This window comes from Etheostoma spectabile, chromosome 19 (assembly GCF_008692095.1).
Source record: "Etheostoma spectabile isolate EspeVRDwgs_2016 chromosome 19, UIUC_Espe_1.0, whole genome shotgun sequence".
In the NCBI taxonomy this organism is placed as follows: Eukaryota; Metazoa; Chordata; class Actinopteri; order Perciformes; family Percidae; genus Etheostoma; species Etheostoma spectabile.
In genome coordinates this window covers 3352749-3375515 of record NC_045751.1, presented here as the reverse complement: position 1 = coordinate 3375515, position 22767 = coordinate 3352749, and the positions used below count along the sequence as shown (strand labels likewise).

The 22767-nt window shown below is 37.3% G+C and overlaps 1 protein-coding gene and 1 long non-coding RNA gene across 6 annotated transcripts in view; both read right to left on the bottom strand.

Moving 5' to 3' along the window:
- elavl2 (ELAV like neuron-specific RNA binding protein 2) overlaps positions 1–17279 on the bottom strand; it is a 46044-nt gene extending 28765 nt beyond the window's left edge. The window contains exon 1 of one of the 5 annotated variants that reach the window (XM_032544647.1): positions 16859–17279. The gene's annotated coding sequence lies outside the window, so the exon portion shown is untranslated. Of the gene's footprint in view, positions 1–15351; positions 15478–16858 lie in introns of those variants that run through there. The other 4 variants (XM_032544645.1, XM_032544643.1, XM_032544644.1 and 1 more) reach the window with 4 other exon arrangements.
- A 2895-nt stretch (positions 17280–20174) lies between these two features.
- The window catches only part of LOC116707317 (uncharacterized), a 146849-nt gene continuing 144256 nt past the window's right edge, over positions 20175–22767 (bottom strand). Inside the window, exon 3 of the long non-coding RNA XR_004336462.1 lies at positions 20175–20253. This is a non-coding gene — a long non-coding RNA (uncharacterized LOC116707317). The remainder of the gene's footprint in view (positions 20254–22767) is intronic.

Genomic DNA, 22767 nt, shown 5'->3' with positions numbered 1-22767 from the left:
CTTACTTGTACCCCTTTTTTTTAAATTTATCTTTACCATCGAAATTATACTGTTAGGTATTCTCATCCATCCAAGTAACCTATATGCACGTCAATTAACGTATGTACTGTATACTGGTGATTTCACACAGCCTCCCGCCCTTTTCCTTATACACCTTCAGTGAAGAACTTTATTTTTTTACAATACTCATGACAATTTTTACTAAATAAAGTCAGTGCAGCTGTCACGATTGTCTCTTAATTGTTTGACAACACTGCCACATCTCAGCTGTCACCACCATTTGGAGCGACTGGCTGTCCTGCAAATCATGATGTACATAAATGCACGCAAACTGACAAATTGAAAACAGCTCGGTCAAACAGCTGTAGATCCGCTCTGGACTCTTATTTGATTAGAAAATAATTATGACCTCAGCTTATCCAAGTGTGAAAAACTGGAAGTGTAATGTGAGTGTGTGTGATCAGAGTTCACTGACAGCTTGACTAAATACGACAATGTACATGATGTGCAACAGTAAATATTTCTGATATTTAGATCTGCTCTGAGAGCAGCGGGTTTCTCTGTGCACAGAAGAAAGCATGTCATTAGTGGAAGTTTTTTTTCCCGGGCGCAAAACCCGAAAAGGCTGTAAAAAATTTTTTGGGGAAAATCATATGGTTGAAAATTTTTATTATTTTAATTTGCAGTGCAAAAAAATGTCAAAAAAATTGTTTGCATCGGACACGATCATGGGGTTTTAGAACAAATCTTTTGGCCTCGTTTGAAAAATCAAAAGTGCCAAGAGATTCCCATCCTAAAAACTTTGGATATTAAAAACAAATGGGGCAATTTGTTGCCCTTTTCCTTTTTTTTTTGCGGTGCTTCACAAGTGATGCTTTTTACCGATTTCTGCTTTCTTTTGTTTTTCCCATTTGTCTTTATTTCACTTTTTTGGTTTTTTTTTTTTTTTTTCTATTTGAAAATTTCAAAAAGCACTAATAGTAAATCATAATTTTAAAAATTCAATATGGGTTTTTTTAAAAAAACAAACAACAGTGGTATTTCCCCAAATTTTGGCCATCCAAATTTTCCCCCGAAGAAAAAACTTTTTAAAGATAGTAAATTATTTATTAAAAATTTTAATTTTTTGTTATGGAATTTTCAAATATAATCGAGATTTTTGTAGACTGAAGCAGATTTCTTAACGTGCATTCCTCTGAGTAAAAACCCTATGTCACGAAAATGTGCTCCCCCCAGTGTTTCCCAATAGTGGAGATCGGGAAGCCCGAGAAACCTTAGAATCCACAGTTTCCCTCATGCAGTAAAAATAACTGAAGCGCATCCTTTGCTTCCGGGTCGAAATACTTTGCTTACTGACTTTCGTTTTTCAGGAAATGTAAACTACTTTACAATTCTTTGTTTCATACTTTTATATTTTTTTATTTTTTCTATTTTTTCCCAAAAAGAAAGCAGAAAAACCTTCGAACCCCAAAGGCCATTTTTACAGTTCATTGCCCGGGGTTTATTTCATAAAAAAGTTTGTAAAACATTAACCCGTTGCTACACAAAATTAAATTTTTTTCAGGACAAAGGGGTTATTAATTTTGGGGTCAGTGAGGTCCTTGAATTTAAAAAATGGTTGAGCCCTTTAAAGCAAATACATAAAAAAAAATGAAAATAATCTCACGATATGTTTTCATATCACGAAAAGCGGTACCCCCTAAGCCATTTTCCCTTCAAAAAACACTTTTTTTTTGGGATCACCATTTGAAAAAATAATCATAATTTATACGTTGAAAAAAATATTTTTTTTCAAAGAGAGTCCGATGCTTTGCCCTCAGACATTTATTATGCCAATTTAAACATACAAGTCATTTATGATATTACACCCACAGCAAGCTACGCACCCTTTTTTGGGGTATAAAACAGTTTTCCCCATGCAAAAAAAAACCACTTAAATTTCCCTAAAACCCGAGATGGCAAAAATCCACTTTCCGTACTTATAAATACAGATACTTGTTTTAAAAAATACTTGGTAAAAAAAGGGAAATACTGATTAAACTTCTTTTCATAAAAATAACAAAGTAAGGGTTGAAATTTACTTAAAGTAAAAAGTAAAATAGCCCCTTTCAAGTACCTGAAGCACAAAATTTCTAAGGGACGCTGGGAATTTGGGCTGGGGGACAGTCTTTTTCAAAGGTACATTTTAAATGGATGCCTGCCATAGGCCCAAAACCTAACATATTGTTATTATGACAGAGACTGGGCTCCGGTTAAAATTTTTGCTATTAGCAAGATTAATTCAGTTGTGATTCTTTAGAAATTTACAGCCAGTTTTTATTTTTTAATCTTTCCCCCTAACATAAAAATTAATCTACATTTATGTGTGTGCTCAAATAAGGGTTCTGGAAAAAAATAAATTAAAGGATTAAAATATGAATGATTAAACAGACATTAATGAAGAAGTTCCCCAGCACATTGGCCAGGAGTCCTTCTTGAGGCCTACTGTCTCAAACATTTCTTTCAGATAAGGTTGAGGATGATGGGAATGTCTTGCTGTTTTCTTCATTTTCAATCATTTTGCCATCCATACTACTATGTGCTAACGTTAACACCCTCCATACTACTATGTGCTAACGTTAACACACTCCATACTACTGTGTGCTAACGTTAGCGCCATCAAGCCTCAATGATTGGCTGTGAATGAATGCAGAATGCTGAATCTGTTGAGTTTTCTTGTGCGTCAAATGCAACGTACAATAGATGTAGACCTATTCCCATCCATTTAGATTGAATATGGCATTGATGACGTAAACAATAATAAGGATAACTCCAGTGAAATTATGTGAAAATTGAGAACTAGATTAGGACTGGATTAAAGCTGATTCTGGTGTCCAACTTGGCCCCAGGTGTGTCTGTTAAAACAGACGGAGACGACTTCTCTCTAGCTAAGTTTCCATCCACTTGTCAATTGAATTACAGTATCTGAAGTTTGGTTAAAAAAAAAAAAAAAAAAAAAAAAAAAACTCATGCGAATAAAGCTGGTGAAAGTGTTGATGCTTCATTACCAAACCACTAGCTAACTTACTTTAAATGTGAAGAACTATAGACCAAAAACAGGCTTATGTGAACTGACAACATGAGTTACAGTGGTGCTCAAAAGTTTACATACACATGCTTAAGTTGACTAAAAAGAGGATAAAAAAAATCATGTTTTGGAAATTTATTTTAATACCTAAATTAAAAAATGAGGTAAAATCCAACCTTTAAGGACACCAATTTTCTTTGTGAATGAATAACGTATTGGTAAATAAATAAATGTTCTTATTTAAAATACAGGGGTCATAAGTATACATACCCCTATGTTAAATTCCCATAGAGGCAGGCAGATTTTTATTTAAAGGCCAGTTATTTCCTGGATTCAGGATATTATGCATCCTGATAAAGTTCCCTTGGCCTTTAGAATTAAAATAGCCCACATCATCACATACTCTTCACCATGCTTAGAGATAGGCATGGGATACTTTCTATAAAATCATCTCTCAATGCAAACAAACCAGGTATTAGTCTAACTGAAATAAAACCATGCCTACTCTAAGCATGGTGAAGAGTATGTGATGATGTGGGGCTATTTTAATTCTAAAGGCCAAGGGAACTTTATCAGGATGCATAATATCCTGAATCCAGGAAATAACTGGCCTTAATAATAAAAATCTGCCTGCCTCTATGGGAATTTAACATAGGGGTATGTATACTTATGACCCCTGTATTTTAAATAAGAACATTATTATTACAATACGTTATTCATTCACAAAGACAAATTGGTGTCCTTAAAGGTTGGATTTTACCTCATTTTTTAATTTAGGTATTAAAATAAATTTCCAAAACATGATTTTTTTATTCCTCTTTTTAGTCAACTTAAGCATGTGTATGTAAACTTTTGAGCACCACTGTATATGATTTACAGTTCTCAAAGACTCTCACACACACAATCTCAGCTGGTTATCCTCCGGACAGCTTGTCTCCTTTTCATTTCTCTCACTTTTTTCTCCGTGTGGCGCGCGCACCCACTTGCGGTGTGTGGCGTGTGTCCGCGCTATTGTCCGACATGGCAACCTCTTGTAAAAACTAAAGTAACGAGCCAATTTTGTAAAATGTAAGGAGTAGAAGTAAAAAGTCGCCACAAAAATAAATAGTAAAGTAAAAATATCAGAAAAATCTACTTGAGTACAGTAACAAAGTATTTGTACTTCGTTACTTCATAAAGCACATACTATTTACATTTCTTCAAAAAAGGCCCAAATACATGCCAAATCTCAAACCAGTGACGCAATTCTCTGTAAAAACGGTAGTTATCCATCTTGTCCACTATAACATCTTTGATCACATACTAGACTAGTATGACTGGGAGGATTGGGAACTTTTCACCCTCCATACTCTTTGGGTTACGTTGTCTCTATCTTTTATGGTTATTAAATGATTAAACTATGAATCAGAGGTGCCGTTTTTGCTCGTGGGCGAGTCTCGAGTTCAGAGGGTTAAGACAGTTTTGGCGTTGAACTTGCGATAGGCATCTGTCTTTGATATTTTAAAACACCAAAAACTGAAAATGATAAAAGTGGAAAATGCCATTCTACAGGAACTGTTTCACTTCACTAATAAAATGTGTGCATGTAAACGTAGTCATTGTTTTCAGGCTTCTGAATAGGTTATATCTGAAAGGTTATACCATCTGACTACGTAACCCAAGCAAACAAAGAAGCCACAGCCTTACAGCAAATAACTTTAACCTATGACCCAATCACACATACATTTCATTCACTAGATGAAACAATAACACTTACAACGAATGTATGGACAAGAGCAGTCAATTGTTCAAGGCCAGTAAGAAGTGTACATGTTCTCAATCTCCAAGGACATATGGCCAATGAGTATCTTAATAGTGATGTGTACTGTTCATAGTGTGATACAAGTAGCCCAACACAGACAGGAGGTCCATCATTTTTATTTGAACTTAAAGCACCATGTCAAGTAAAATGAACCCAAGCCAGGGCCCACCTTCATCCTGAAAATGACCCAAAATACAACTTAAGTGGTCTTGAAATGAATGTGGACCACACCGAATTTAAAAACAGTTTTTCTGCATTGTAATTAGCATAATTAAAGTAGCCTTTAACAAATAAATTATGACAATGATTATATGATCAATCCTTAATCTTTATATTTAAATTTATCTGAAAAGATTAGGAAATAGAAGTGAATCAATGGAACCACAAACAAAGAACAAGTTGGCAACAACAGTGCTGTCCTTAAAAAAATAAGTTAGCCATTTTCGGGGCCCTATGCAAAACAAAAACGTCCCTGCGGGCTGGTGTTTCTTAAAGTTGGAGGAGCTGCTAAACAGGCTGCATCATGTCAGAGAAAGAGGTGCAGCACGTTGCCAAGGACGAAACGCAATGGATTGCAATGAATGAATTGCAGCCCCATGTCTTATAGGGGATGAAGAAAAGTAAGTACCGGTAATTAAAGCTGAGTGGTAACTTCAGTGACATGATTTGAGCTGTTGCAGAGTTTTGACTTTTAACGCAACCTTATCTTTAGCTAACTCACTGTGAATGCAAACGTCGGCTGCTGGTTTGTTGGCTGTTGTAACTGTAACGTTAACGTTGAACAGGCTAACATAAGCTAACTGGTAATGTTAACAAAAAAAATTAAAAACAATTAACGTTAACATACAATAAAGTCGCTAGCAAGCTTACCAACTTGATTTTAATTCCCTATTAGCAGCTGCAGCTGTTGTAAGTTCAGGGTCTGGCTCCACTATGCGGTTTTTTTTTGGTGTTTGATGAAACATTCAACTGCAGCAGACCTGTCTGTGTTGGCTTACTACTTTTTCCAGTGCTGGGGTTTGTTATTTAGCCTACATGACAACACAAACGCAACACCGCCTATTTCAGGTGCTAAATATTGATGTAACACCAACTCAGTGCTTCAGCTTAAATTAACTGTTAGGCTCGGGTTGGTTTAGACCAAAGAGACAATGTATGAACTCGGATGGGTTTTGGACAGAAATATGGTGCCTGAACCGCACTCTGTTACCTGTTATTAAAAGGTTCAGCATATTTGCAACACATGTATAAAGATGGTAGAAAACTAGATACATTAGATGGACAGCTGCAGGTTACAAGTGCTAATTGCTTCAACACTCAAACCTAACACATCAAGGTAAAAACAACTTTTACTTTTCCGTTCTGCCAGGAAATCTACTGTATCACTCTGTATAGCAACATTGTGATAGAAAATCACAATGAAGGATTTTATCAATATCATCCCAATATCATACTTATTCTACAGCATTGATATATACAGTATATGCAATTTACTGAGTTAAAACAACTAAAAACAGATATGATCTATAAAGATAACTCAATTATTGCCATACCCAAAAACATTAACTACTACACATGGGTTTTGCCTGATTACATTAGTCCAAATATTTTATTTAGGCAATTACAACATTAACAAAAATGAATCATCCTTCATGTCAAATTAGTTTGCTCATCAGGTTTACACTCAACTGATTAAAGAAATACTAATTGAGGTTAGTACTGTCAACATTAGGGCTGTAACAATATGCGATATGAAACCGAAAGCTTAGATCCCCAAACCTGTGTTGCAATGTGATAAGGCGTGACACCCCCCTTCCAACTCCCAGAGTTATCCTTTCTGTCCAAATCACAAGAACACATCGCAAGTTGCGTTTTAAGCTCCTCTTTTTTCTGCTTGTGGAGAGCTACGTGACACAAAACTATAATGATAAGGACCAGCGAGAGTGGGCTATACCAGGCAGACACACAACGGACAACCTGCAGGTGGAAGCAGTGGAGACAGGCTCGGACAAACATGCCGTGGACCGCTGTGGTTTCGACAATGCACTAAACATCAACGCCGGTACAAGTGTACAGCTGTGCGCGGACACGGAGTGTGGAAAGTGTGTCAGAGCCTCCCGGACAGGTGAACTGAGACTCCGTTTCCTGTGTTTTCTTTTGGAAGGCCGCCAAAAATCACACCTTACTAGCTAATTAACTAGCCCAAGTCATCAGTAAACAGAAAGTAGTGGCTTGTGTCTGATGTGTACACCAGTGTTTATGCGTTTGTGGTTCAGCCCGGCCCCACATTTGGCGAGTGTTAATTTCGGACCCTGCACAGTATTATGAAACGGTAGCCATTTAATTTACTTTGTGTAAAAGAACTTGATTGAATCTAAAAAATGTTTGAATCATCGCCACAATGGAGTTTAGTTCTGTTTGTAGGCTATTTCGAAGTGTCCTAGCTTTGCTTATTTATTTTACTTAAGTATGTTGTTAAAAATTTGCATAGTTGGTGTTCAGTTTAAACAGGTTTTTCAAATGTTATTTAATAAAAATCTTTTTTTCCTCAAGAATCAACGTTTGTATCGAATTGTGGGTCAAAAAGAGTGATATGAACCAAATCATGGGTTTGGTGTATTGTTACAGCCCTGGTCAACATCAAAACCATACACTGCAAGCATTCCATTCACATAAGGATGGGGGCTTTAACACTGCAGGTCAACTTATCTTACTGCTGCTCTTTACATCGGTTATGTCTTAACATTTTTTTGCAGTTTTGTTAACATGGCAAAAAAGGGCACAAAGACATTTCAAAAAGCCAAGTTTTTCATTTGCCAAAAATCAAAAATTCTAAGACACTAACAGATTCCCCACATGCATGATAACAGGAGAAAAGCAGGCCACAACAAAACATATTGTGTTAAAGAAAATTACTTAAATTTTCATTTCATATATTTTACCTTTTAGTCTAAGTACAAAGCACAAACATTGGCTATTGGCCCGCTTGAGATAGTGCCATAAGGCAGAAATATTTCATTAGATAAACACTTGGAAGAGAAAGCCTGGCAAGATGCATCTCCCCAAAAATTTCAGTCAAGCTTTCACTATGTGCAGCCAGCAGCCTCCTCTTAGTCCAGTCATTTGAGTGCAGAGCATCTTGTTTCCCTAGAGGCCTTTCCTCCCAGTTTTCGTCAGAAACTATTCCCAGATAAAGACCACAAGGTTCTTCTGTTTTCTCATCGTTGCTAAGATAAACCCATCCACCTCCACAATTTTACCCCAATGATCAGGCTGCCTTTTAGGACTCATTAAAGTGTAGTGTGTTTAGTTATTGGTACTCTCAGATCCCACAGCATTCTCACAAGGGGAGAAAACCTTTTGCAAGCAGAATTACTATGAGAGAATACAGAGATTCCCAATTTAAATATGGTGAATGATTTTGACCACACACACACACACACACACACACACACACACACACACACACCACACACACACACACACACACACACACACACACACACACACACACACACACACACACACACACACACACACACACACACACCACACACACACACACACACACACACACACACACGTATCATGCTTCAACCTCTGAAGCTGCTGGCCCTTTTTAGAAAATCAGTGATTGTGCTAATTAATTACATGGAAAAGTCACTGAGTGGGTGTTTAGAAGCAAGATTTCACAGATGATAAAACTCTTAACAGTACAGCTGGAATTCAACTGGTATGGAATCAATCACAACCTTACACTATGTGCTTGCATCCTGTTCAGCCACTGTAAGTAGGACAAATTAAGCAACATGACGTCACAATAGGTTGAGAAATTGTGACAAGCATTATTCAGTTTAATGTTTTTTAGATAAACAATTGCTTAATTATAAAAATAAGATTCACTGGTAAGGAAAATTTTTAGATGCAGCCCTAGTCCTGTTCACTTGTAAAACTCCTGACGCACTACTACCTGAGGATAAACGTTTATGACAAATTTAATCTGCAACCAAGAATACTTCAGTCCTTTGGCTCTAAAGTAAATCAATAAATCTAAATTATTTATTTAAGTCCCAACTTCCACTTGAGGATATAGCTTCAGTTAACAGCAGTTTCAGTAAATGCCATCAATCTAGCAATCTTTACATTTGAGACTACCATACTTTGTATGTCACAAAAGTTGAATTTCTTCTGAAGGATTTGAGCGATAAGGGGAGGCAGGAACAAAGTTAAATACACTAAACTCTGTTAGTATGTCTTAAACACATCAGGAATCCACATCTGTCAGCCTGAACAATGATAGTGTTTATTTTTTCTTTCTAGTCCTACTGATTCATACTTTTAATGCATTGCCAGCAACGTAGCATTCAATGGTTTTATTTGATTGCACATAGGTTGAATGTGTAACCATGCTTTGCATCTGTTTTCTTCAAACAGTCTGTCAATTTCCGTGATTATATCAAACAAAGTATACAATATAGTCAATTTCTAGACTAACACTAGATTGATGAGGGGAAATGCGGTACAACTTTTAAGTGTGTCATACATTAACATTTGGGCAATTCGGTCCATTTACAGATCTGAGTAACGGTAGAACTTCTTGAACTTTAAGCCAAGAGTGAGATCAGCATGTACTGATGTGACACTGAGCACTTAAAGTGAGGAGGCACGAATTTCTGCTACTAGCTCCTCAGAGGATTAAATTGACCAAGTACGCGTGACAAGCTGCAGAGTGAAGAACACACTGACATGCACAGCCTGTCCTTGAAAACTAAAAGCCCACAAGTAACAGTTCAAAATATCCAATCTGAAAACATAGATGTGACCAGTCTACCCACACACTGAAGAGTGCAAAGGCAAATGCTACATACAACATACAATGCTGTAAAATGATCCAGACTACTTGTACCTTGATAAAAAAAACAAGGTGTAGGTAGTACTGTGGAGCAAAAACTTTGATTTTCACCTGGTAAGTTAAATTACGTAGTCAACTTTGAATCATTTTAATTACAAGGACAAGGGAACATGGTTGAGCAATTACGTCACGTGATAGCAGGACGACGACTGTCTTCAACGTTGCTACTAGGCCACACCTCAAACCTCTGCTTAGTGTTACAATGTATCTTTGCTCTACCATTAATACTATAAAATCAGCTTTGTTCACAGATTAACATTTAAAGATCAGCAAAAAGGCCAACATAGAAGCACTCTTAATACTTTATTACAGTTTGTCCTGAAGGGGCAATGCTACAGTGAGTAGGATGAAGAGCGGGTAGTTTTGCAGCAGCAGCAGCTCCCTTACATCAGAATACTGAAAAGTGAGTTATAATTGTCAGCCTGCCCGCTAAAAGTGCACGATTTCTCACCAACACTTTTGAAGAAAAAAAAAAAGAATCCCAAGTCAGTAGAAAAAAAATAAAAAAAATACCACGGAGTCTGACTGAAATAAAATTCAGTTAAGTTTTTTTATTCTGCGAATCAAAAAAAAAAAAAATCCATATCTTCCTGCTCTGTATTACCATTTTCTTTGATTTAATAACGAAAACTGGGAAAGTTATGATCAAATGTGTTGCTTATTCTTGCAACTGTTTAATATGCTGTTGGTAACAGTTACTCTTGCATGTGCTCAGATGGTCTTCCTGGTTTTTAAATGCTTGTGTATTGGGAATGCAAGAATTTTTAAGGTTTGTGCTGCTTTATCTAATATATTGGATGTGGTCATGCTCTCCCACTGTGCTACTCTTAAATGATACCTCCTTATTACAAAAGTTTAAAAAGACGTATTCAAAATGGCATCACTGCTGCCAAGAGAATGCTAGCTTTACATTCAAAACTTCCAAATACATTTGCAAAAGCTTAATAGATTAACATATTGATAGAATTAATGACAAGAATGCATGTTTCTGGAACTGGTCCTATTTCAGCATGGAAAGTGATGGCAGATTAGAAAAATGAAAAATTAGCTATAATCTCCATTTATATTTATTATTGATACATTTTGGATCTTTGCGTCCTGTGAATATTATATGCCTTGTTGCCATTTATACTGTATTTTGCTTGTATAATACATCTGTAGCAAAACAATAAGAAGTTGATCATTGATTGTTATGAATACCGGGATTCCTTAAATAAAAGACCAGCAGTCAATTAAAAGCCGGGCCTCTGATAGTGGCCGGGGGCGCGGTCAACATGGACAAATAAAGGCCGGCCTCAAATTAAGGCCAGGGAAAAAAAATAGTGCAGACAATCTCCTAAGTGCCTTTCATCTAATGTGCATTTAAGTTTATTGGAATGTAGATTTCTACCAATTTGACAGATTCAACAATGTATTAATGCTTGTTTCCACACTTTGTTTTTCTGGATTATTGTTCTACCGGTATTTTAGTCAGTGCAGCTGTATGTGTTACTTAGTTTAGTGAAGTAACGTAGAGGTGTCAATAGATAGCAGTAGCTACATTGGATGTGATGCGGGTCTCATTTAGTGACAGCAGAGAATGACGGCTCTGTTGCTAGTGACGGACTTTTAAACAAAACGAAAAGAGCTTTAAAGTATGCGGAGGAAAACTCGGGTGAAAAAGCTGCGAGACATTTTCAACATTGACCCCCGGAGAATCCGAGACTGGAAGAAACAGAAGGATGAGCCGACGAGATTAGCAGTCAGGAGCAGAGCACAGCTAGCTAGCTGAAGGTGGGAGGAAAAGAGTTAGCCTGGAGCTAGGAATAAAGCTAGCTGCTGTCTGTAACGTTAATCAGATACTGGTCTAACTGCTGAATGCTCTTATAATCTACCAGCAATACCGTAGAACCTATATTTGAAATAAATACCCGGTACATTTACAGGGTTCAAACTGACACATGATTATTTCTGACCCGAATTGCTCTGTCGCCCTTCTGGCTGTTGTTGTATACAGGGATATTTTTGCAAATGTTTCTTAAAAAATTAATGCTCTCTGTCCACTGGAACACTATGGGTTTTCATTTAAAACAGTTTATTTAAAACAATTATACTTACCAAACAGATGGAATTAGAAATAAAAGCCTGCCTCTAACAGAAGCCTGCTTTAAATAAAAGTCGGGTACCTTGTGCGGTTTAGGTAAATAAAGGCCCGGCTTTTATTTGAGTAAGTGTTAACTCTAGGGGTACTTTGATGCTACTTAATATCAAATAATCAATGCCAGACTGACAATTTTGGGTAGGTACATTTTCAGATACTGGCCTTGCTTCTTAAATATTAATAGGTGCACGGGCCATGTCTTAGAAAAAAGGTGACAGTGTGATGCTAAACCTGGGCTTAATATTAGATGCTGATGCCAGTGCTACATAATTACCTACCATGATAGCTGGAAAAGCAAGAGAAACCATATGTATACAAATGACAACACTAAGAGTGGCTAAAACTAATAAGAAAGTGACATTTGGGATCATTTGGTACTGGATTTATCGCTGAGGTTGTGACGTTTCAGTCTGTTAAGTGCCAGTGCCATTTACTAGAGGTCTTTGACTATTAACCTTACTTTGACAAACACTAAAATTAGGGTTCAGACATTACAATGCAGTTGCTTTGAGAGCCAATCTAATAATGTAAAATGAAAAAGAAATGTCTGGAATGTTTAGACAACACAAGGTTTATTTAACCACCTCTGCTTCTCACCATCATAGCCCTACACACCAATACAGCCAAACAAACGCATCACCATATACCACATAACACCTATACAGAGCATGAGATGTGGTTATCTATAAAAGCTTCTGTGATGCAGTGACACTGCATTGCTGGCCTCCAGTAATAACCCACACACATGCAGAGGGAGGGCCACCCTGTGGCCAATTGACAATGAGGACCCAATAAAAACAGTCCTGTTCAGCCTCCAGAGCCCAGACTAGATGCTCTGCAGAGGGGAGTAGAGGGAGAGGCCATGAAGAGGAAAAAGGGGGATGGGATGGACATTTATGTATGGACAAAGGGGCAAAACTGCTTCTTTTTGCTAAAGACACCCACTGTGTACAAGAGCTGTCAATCCTCTATATCATTCAATTGCGTTTGTTGTTTTTTAAATATTCAAATAATATTTGTATATTCAATGCTCAAATGCAGTCTGTTATTCATATTTACTACACTTCTCACATTATTGCATATACAGCTATTAGAAGGTAATATATGAAGTAGATGAAAACAGAGCTGTAGGGCAGCTAACAAAATCTTTAGCTGTCTACATGAAGCTCCCAGCTAAGTTCCTATATCTCGACGCAGTTAGGAACACAAACAAGCTACCAAATGATAACAAGCATTTTGGCTCAGTGGATGTCAATTTTAATGTCATGTTAAAATGATTTCCAGCCGCAGCCCGTCACTACCGCTGTAAGGTTGCTAACATTACTCAGTGAGAAACATTGGCTCCGTGATCTAAGACCTCTCAATGTCTTGCGTTTCTCACTTCCACTAACTTATTGTTCATCAGACGTGACATTATAAAAGCATTTTTGTTTTCACATGCGGGTAGGCCTAGGCGAGGAGAGGGAGATTTGCTAACGTTTATAAAAAATAAATACACATTTGAATAGTAATTTTAGCATTCAAATTATTTTGGACTTTGAAATTTGTTCCAAGAGCCCTACTGTATACTAACCCAGTTTTGATAGCAGCACACATTTCCGTATAAAGCACAGTGATGTGGCCTTTGGAAGTTCACTCACTGTCCTGCATTTTAGTCACTCTGTCAGCAGCCTTTATTTAGAAAGGAAAACGTGGGGGCTCAATAATACATAAAGACAACCGCTCTTATCTCTTGTCACTCTCAGTAGCACAGAGGCTGATGAAATTCTGGAAGTTGCATGAAACCTGAAGAGGAAAAAGGTCTAAAAACAGCATATATGTATATATCGAAATATAAATAACGGGGGCATCTCTGAGTGCTACCTATACTAAAGCTGGACTTGTGATGAGATCAGCAATGACAATTTGAATCAAGATCTCGTCTTCTGCGCGCTCGTACAACGTATATTGTAGCAAATTTTCACAATATCTCTACTTCAGCATGCTCTTAAAACCACCAACACCTAAATAAAATAGAACCTGATTTAGGTAATTTCTTTAAAAAATTGTTTTCGTATTTTTTGCATACTAAAGAATTGTGGTATTTTCATTACTTTAGTGCTTAACTTGTTCAGGTGATTGGTGAATTGCTGCACTGTCAACATTTTCATTTGCTGGGCAGTCCCCTTATGCCCACAGGACCACAGCTATCCTGTGTGTTGGCAACCTCATGGTAAATTAACTGGTCAGGCTCTTAGCTGCTGGCTCCACAATATGTAATCTTTTCATGACCTACCAACTGACGATTACTCACTGCAGACTGCCAACTACAACTCAGATGCCTGTGGCTTCAGCACATTCACCTGCTCAATATTCAAGACCAGATACTACAATCATACGCACAGAAAAATGCAAAGTAGAAAGAATACACCTTTGTTCATTTCTCAAAGCCCTTGAGCACAAAAACTGCAATGAGCAACACCCTGCTCATTTGCCTGAAGTTCAATAAACCCCAAACTGCCTTATTGGCTATGAGTGACAGTATTAATCACCATGAGATCAGGTCGTTAATTATGATTATATTCATTAATGTCAAACATCACATAGCTACGGTTCATGTACTGAAATGATAAACCCATGGGATAAACTATCACAATAATTGCCATTGTGTGCACACATGTGACTAAATATAAAAAATGCTATGTTGAAAACGTCAACTGTGACGCTTGAAACCGACTAATTGCAAGGTGTTTCTAATCAGGCAAACTACAACGTAAGGTGGATAAAAGGGGCGCGTTAAGAGCTGACTTGCTTAATTGATTAATCAGTGACACCTGTGCTACTGCGGGCACCCTGCGCAACCAACTCAACTGCGACTGAAACTAGGTTCATGCGAAATCCAAATTACTGGAGTAAATAATCCCAAACCAACGTTGCCTAACCTATAGCGAACGCCAAACGGCCAAACATTGTTGTGTTATTGCATTTAAGCATAACTTTGTGAAACTGCACCTTCATGCTAGTCTTTATTAACGTTAGCCCAGCATGTGGTGTGGTTTAGTCAAACGCGGTTCGGACAAATTCGCCGAAAAGCAAGTTTTTATTGTCACAGCCACTGCGGCGTTTATTAAACACAGTTGTTGGTCCTCAATTCTCAAAACAGTGAGTTGCATGCTAGCTAGCACCAAAAATTTGGGTCTGCGCATACTAATACATAAGTTATGCATTTAGCTAGCTTAACGCTGGATAATGCTGGCCGTTATGTCACGTTAAAACAAGAATATTTCCTATGAAGTTCTGCCAGCAACATGTCCGACTGTTGGCGTGCTGACAGCATGAGTTGGACCTTGCTAGCAACCGTAACTCGTTAAATGCCCTTTTTCTATGTACATTGCCGGCACAGTTAATTTTGCCAGCACGTATTTTTACATTATTACTTTGTGGTGTCTTACCTTGCGTTGTTCAATCCGCGTCACGTGTATTTATTAATGAGAAGTCCGCAGACATCAAACTGTTGGTCTCAATCTTTGCGCAGTGGAAAAGGGGGCGGTGGCGGGAACACGTCCACCGTAAGTAAACTACTCGGACCCTCAGCCAATCAGCGAAGACCTTGTCTCTACCCCGGAAATGCACTATCAAGTTATTGATTTGCTGCAGGTGTACTTTTGCTTAATGCTACCTATCTAGCCTGGGTGCCATATCGAGCAAAAATGTCGATGCAAAGAAGAAGAAAAAAAACTAACAATAAAAATGCGGGAGCAGTGGCCCTAAACCAGGGTCCCTGGGGTATTTAGGGAAAACAAGCCACATTGTAGATTAGAGTTTAATTTAATGAACTACAATTAGGCCACATCAGGAAATTGTAAGCATTGTTTTCTATTTTAGATGGCATAGGCTCCACTGTTACAAGACAGAAATTTGCATTTTGCATTAATATAAGGAATAAAAAGCAAAACCTAATCAATTGGGAATGCTGATTCTAAGTGGCCTCTGGCATGAAAACGATTAACTAAATCCAGAGTGTGATTTCTTTTAGTAGCCTAGGCTATATATGTTTTACAATTAAGATTATTAAAATTCCATTCAAATCTGCCTATGATAGCAGAATTAAGAACGTATCATCCAGCAACTCCAAGTAGTGCAATACACCGGCTGCCCTTAACCTACATAGCATTACTTCTTTTAAGAGTTACACTGAAGTTCCAACTCAGCCCTATGTGCTATTTTACATTTCCATCGAGGAAGGGGTCCTCACAATAGCCTACGGCTTAGTTGTAATCACATGTGTATATGGCCATGTTTCTAAATTCATATCCTTAATAAAATGCAAGATATTGATGAAATTTCAGATTAAAAATTAAATTGGCAACATTTGATTAGTTCACTGCAGCCATTATTTCAATTACTAATGTGCCGTGTTAGTGAAATATTTCCAACATGATAAGGTTTTTACTTTAGATGCGGTAACATAACCGACTAGGCTACTGTGCGGATCCCACGTTTTTCAGTACTCTTCCAGGCCCTACAATTCTACACACTGGAGCAATACATGAGCCCATGTCTGAATCTTGTGAAGAAATGAGCACATGTGCACAGATAGCCTACTTGTCCTGTCGTGTAAGTCTATGATATGCCAAGGCACCGTAATTCACAGTTAAAATAATAATAATAATCAGCCGTCAGTAAAAACATGAATGCATCACGGTCACTTTCAGGTTTAAAAAAGAATAATAATAATAATAATAATCAGCCGTCAATAAAGACATGAATGCATCACGGTCACTTTCCTGTCGCGTTTGCATGCAATAAGACAGCCTTACACTACAGTGAATGCATGATCTGCTCTACACACTGTCTTCAAAGAAATGTCACAGGATAAAAAAAAATATATATATATATATATATATCGAATAAAAATGTGTTTCAGGTGAACGAGAAAATGTGTAAAAAATATCTTACCGTTTCTATAATTGAAAGTTATGGACGTCCTTAGGCAAACAATCTCTGAAAGAAACACCTGGCCAATAGCTCGTAAAATGATGATTCCGCGCTCTTAGTTCAAACTTGGAAACATAAAAAGCCAACACAAACAAGATAAAATGAGGAAATGAAATATTTATTAAATCAAAACACAGAAATGACTTCCTTTCAGAGAATGCATCAAACAAAAACGAAAAAAAAGGAACAGAAGAAACAAAAGGAATCAAATAATTAAAAAAGCCGGCTTCTGCCTGTCTCGCTCTTTACAGGTGCGCCACACAAATACGCGACATCACTGAGTGGAAACTAACGCTAGGAGGAGGTTGTCTTTAAAAGGAAGATAGTCCTGCCGGCAAATATATAGAGCCGTATCACAGCATGCCTATACCTCTCCGCTCTCTCCGTTTCATCCATTCAACCTACATATGAACACGCATTTGACGCGGAAGTATACCCAGAGTAGCTCCATCCACCGCTTATGCACACAGAAGCTCTCCAATCCGATTGGCTCTAACGCGGTCCTTGTTGGGCTCAACCGTCGTTCCCTATCACACGATGCCATTCGTCCTCGCCCCAATCACTCAATACTATCAAGCAATTTTTTTTTTTCCTAAATATGGCATTTGAAGTCAAACATTGCCTTGCCGAGACACGCACAAATGTATTTCACACCACATCACCACACTGCCACCGTCTTCCAAGAAAAGGGGAAAAAAACAAAACACGGATCCTATTTATTTCCAAGGTTTAGGAATATCTCGTGTAATTAACCGGATGTTTTAATCGACTTCAACCCTCACATGAGACAATAAACAACTCGGAAACATTCTCCTATTGAGCCAACCGTGCTCGTCATCACCCGTGTTTTTAGGGCTTTTTATTATTTTTTTTTGCTTTATCATGCCGCCTCAGTGTCTGCGCCAGTTCAGCACTCTCATATCATTTGTCAGGACATGCTATCTGAAAGCAGAGTCTGATTTTGCAAACCCGTTAGTATCGGTGCAGGAAGCAAATCCCCTGCATTCAGCAGCTTCCAGCACCAAGGACAGCGCAGTTCTCCAGCACGGTCGCTGTGGAGCATCCTACACGCTTCCCACTGTCTGCCTCAGACACTTACAGTCAATGGTCAGCCCTCCATGCTCGACCTGTAGGCTAGAAACATAAACGTGGGCGTTCATCTGTTCATCATTCTGTTGTTCACAATGTGTCAGCTGGAAAACGCTTTATTTGAGCATAGATTTGAGTAATATCGCGGCAACATGATGCACACAGTGGAGCACACAGCAGGAGTGTTAGCAGGATTATCCCATGCACATCTGTTGTCGCCTTTCAGAGGGTGGAGCAACAGTTAGGCTCACATGGATCCAAGTAAAAAGGGACATCGATGCTGTCAAACATATATAATCCAGTACAGAAGCAGTGTTAAAAGGCTATAAACCCATAAACTCACTGCAGAAAACCTTTAACACAATGGGACATGTATCCAACCATGCAGAGTATTTACAAATAAACATATATACATACAGTATACATATATATATATATATATATATATATATATATATATATATATATATGTATATATATATACACTTTATATATGTACAGTATACATACACATATTATACTGTATATACATATACGTATGTATATATACACTTTATATACAGTATATGTATATATGTACACTATACACTATATATACATACATGTATACATACAAACATACATATACTGTATGCATTTTACTGTTTATATTGTATATACATACATATGTATGTATGTATTTATGTATGTATATATGCAGTACGTACATATGTATTATACTGTATATACTGTAAATAAATACATACATACATACATACATGCAATATACTGTATATACACATATACACATATACAGTATATACATATGTGTATATATATATACTTATAAACATATATAAACAGTATATACATACAGTATATACTCTATATACACATGTACACAGTATATACATATATACTGTATATACACATACACATATATACAGAATACACACATATATATACTATATAAACATATACACATAGTATATGCAATATATACATACAGTATAGACTGTGTACACACATATACACAGTGTACATGTAAACACACATATGTACACATATGTATGTGATATATATATATGTACATATATATATATATATGCAGTATATATATATATATATATATATATATATATAGACCCACACATATATACAGTATATATATATACACACACACATTTACTTTATAAAAGGCTTTAAGGATAACAAGCTCTTGATGTGTACTTTATCGAGTGCTACTTGTCTGTAAGAATTCTCATCACTTCCAGGTGGAAGGATGCGTCTTTGACTTTGTACTTCAAGCATGTGATTTGGCAGCAGATGTTAAATTGAAGATAAAACCTAATACGTGCTTGGGAATGCAGCACTAAATGATATAGCAGAGGAACTGCCAAAATAGTGCACTAGTAATATGAATATGTAATCCAAGAGGATATAAAGCAGGTGCTACTGACCCTGCACATTATCAGAATCGCAGAAAATCAGAGGTTCATTAGGTCCTTTGTCTTTTTGCTCCTTAAAATTTGCATGACAAAAAAATCAAACATTTTGGGGTAAAAAAAAAAGTCCATCACAATCATTCTCCTGTACGGCATTTCTGGCCTCTACATCTTGATGACAGCACATGTCTAAGTCTCGCTGCTCTGGTTTCTGGCTTTGGGGAAGTTATTCATGCCCACAAATAGCAATTAGATCATTAGCATTTAGATAGCATATAGGGATTCTTAAAATGAAAGGGAACGTGGAACTATTGCCCCTATTTTTAATGGTAATTTGTAAAAGTGTGTCTCAAAAGAATGTCAGGAAGACTTACTAGGAAGGCAGATTATATTTTAAAGATCAAACACAAGGAAGGGTCAATATATCAGAATCATTCTGTAATTCTGTGTGACTTTCCAGGAATAGAATTGGACAGGAACAATATGGAGGCAGCAAATTAACACCTAATAAAGGGTCAGATGAACAAACTGACAAATCAGCTCTTTCACTCCAGGTACTGATGGGCTTCTTCCTAAAATCTGTCTTACACTAAAGTCCCCAGAGACATTGTCACAGTCTTGCAGTCAATAATTTTGGCTTTGGGTTGAACAAATACAACAACAAAAAAACCTCTGAAAACACTGGCATATTAAATATTATGCTACTCAGGAGAATTCTCTGCGTGGCAGCCAAGGCAACAATCATTAGATAATTTTACCAGACTACTGTAGCTTTGGTCCAGCACCATCTTCCTGTCAGGCCCTCCCAGCATGCTCCTGGCTAGCTACACCGCACCCAGGGAGCTGTAAGAAAACAACCATTTTGAATTCACCAAGTAGACAAAGAAGTGCAGTGTGGGGGAATGGACATATTTGACTTAGCTATAGTTCCATGCCGAAGCGCCGTCTGAGTGGTCAAATGAACGATTAATTAGTATAGAATAATAATGTGTGACTTAAGGTAACAATTAGAATGCATCGCAGAAAAGTGATTTAGCAGGTTCAGGAGGCTTAAATACTGCTTACAGTGATTAACAAATTACATTTCACTGCCTTCTTCCTTTCCCTGTGGATTTGAAAATTGCATGTTAGCACATTGCTACACTCCCCTATGGATAAAGTATTCTACCAGCAGTTTTTTTTAGCTTGTATGCATTAGGTAATTGTTTTCCCATACAGTGTGACCAACAGCAGCAATGGTCCATATAAAGCAGCAGCCTTTGCTTAGTAACTTTAACCCCATCAGTCCCAGGGGAACGTTGTGTTTTTGTTCTGTAACGTAGTGAGCTATCATCTCTGACACCTTCACAACTCTAACAAAATGCTTGAAGTGGCCATGTTTTCAAGGCAAACCTAAATTACACACGGATTTATAATCCATTTAATTCTGCAACTACTCACTTTAAATGCATCTTCAATTTCAGTAGTTAATCTGAAAAAAGCTATACATGCATGTTCTAAACTAATACATGTTTCCTGACCACACCCGTTATGGATTGTGCAAGGAGGGTAGCCTTAAAATAACAACATTGTCACACTATTACATTATTAAAAAGGCAACCTAACATTATAATTATTACTTACATTTGTATAAATAAATGAAAGCCTACTCAAAGCAAGAATTACGTAAGCACAGAAGGTTCTAATGACAGTATTTCAAGGGAAATTGGGTTATAGGAACCTATCATTCATCCAGGAGTTACATTTATGTCATAATGTATAGTGCTTACTGGCCATGGGCGAAAAGGTTCATCAGGGGACTCTTTACTGTAAAGCAATATAACTCTTAGAGAGAGAAAGCCTTGGCATCCAAACCGGACTGCGGATCAGATGGCCATCTATATTTCAGGGCCACAAATATGAACAACTGTGTCATATGTACACCTCCGTGGAGGGATTGTAGGTCAATGCCGGGGTCGTTAACCTAATCCATCTCCGTAATGTGTAGAGCCAAGGCATCAAACCATTTGGACAGTCGGGACAGGGAGCTTTTTTTTTTTTCTTGCTCCAGTTCAATAATTTGGCACTGACTCCTCACAGTAGGGGGCGCTCTCTTCTGCCTAAGTGACTCATGCAGTAAATCACAAAATATCCCAGACGAGTGCTTTGTGGTCTGTAGCTAATCTGGCATGCAAGGGGTGGGGTAATGGAGGACATCCAGCAAGAAGAAGAACAATAAGTCACTTTCAGTGGTGAAGGCAGCATGTACTCAAATACTACTACAAACACATTTTGAGGTAATGGTACTTTACTTGAGTATTTCCTTTATATGCACCATCATACTTCAACTCATTTTAGAAGGAAATAGATCACATATTTAATTGAGGATTTATTTTTTTAGTAGAGTAGTTTTTTTTTTTTTTTAATTGTGGTACTATTAATTTTACTTATTTAAAAGGTCATGATATTTATTCACAACTGCACACTTTAACCTTTGTGTTGTCTTCCCTTTCGGGACCCTCTCATATCCCTCGGGTCAAATTGACCCGTAACTTATTTGGGGTTTAAAAATACCATTCTGAGATAAAATGTTCCTTCATAATCTATTAACAAATATTGTCTTTATTTCAATTTTAAACAATTGAGGTAACATATATGTTTAAGGAATGCAATCAGTCTCTACTAGAACACAATTAAAAATGGAAGTGGGATTTGTTTTTTGTCATAAGGTTATAATTCATGTTAAAAATCCACTATGGAAAAAACACGTGGTCATATCCAGAATAATTTTCTGAATTGAGTCAGGAATACATGTTTATAACAGAAAATAATGTAAGGCCATTCATTTTCAGGTAGAAAAAATTAAAACTTGTACCATTTTTCTTCTTGGAAAAAATTCAAAATGGGTCAATTTGAACCGAATACCGTACAAGGGTTAAAGGAAAATTCCCGTAAGTGATGAATGAAAATGAATGACTAAAAAAAAAACATATGCTTTGTTTTACAGATCACACTGATAAAGCAAAATAAATAAATAAATAAACAAACAGTGCCTTTTGCCCCGAGGACTGACCTGGGACAAGTCATAAAATATTCCCACCTCTATCCCCTCTCCGTTTGGATCCTCTCATCTCCTCTCTGCCCATTGATAATCTGTATGACTGATCCATTGGGTCCCACCTGCTATTAAATGTCAAGGGTGAGTGTCCTTGACGTGCACACTCCCTGCAGACTTACTGGCAACCTGCGAGGGTGACACGCCAGCATTTTATCAGACATGGTTGTTTGGTCTCTCCAATAGATTCTAGCAAAGGGACTGTGATGTCAATAGTGATTCCTTTGAGACTTTTCCGCTCCTTTGTGACAATGGTCTCAGTG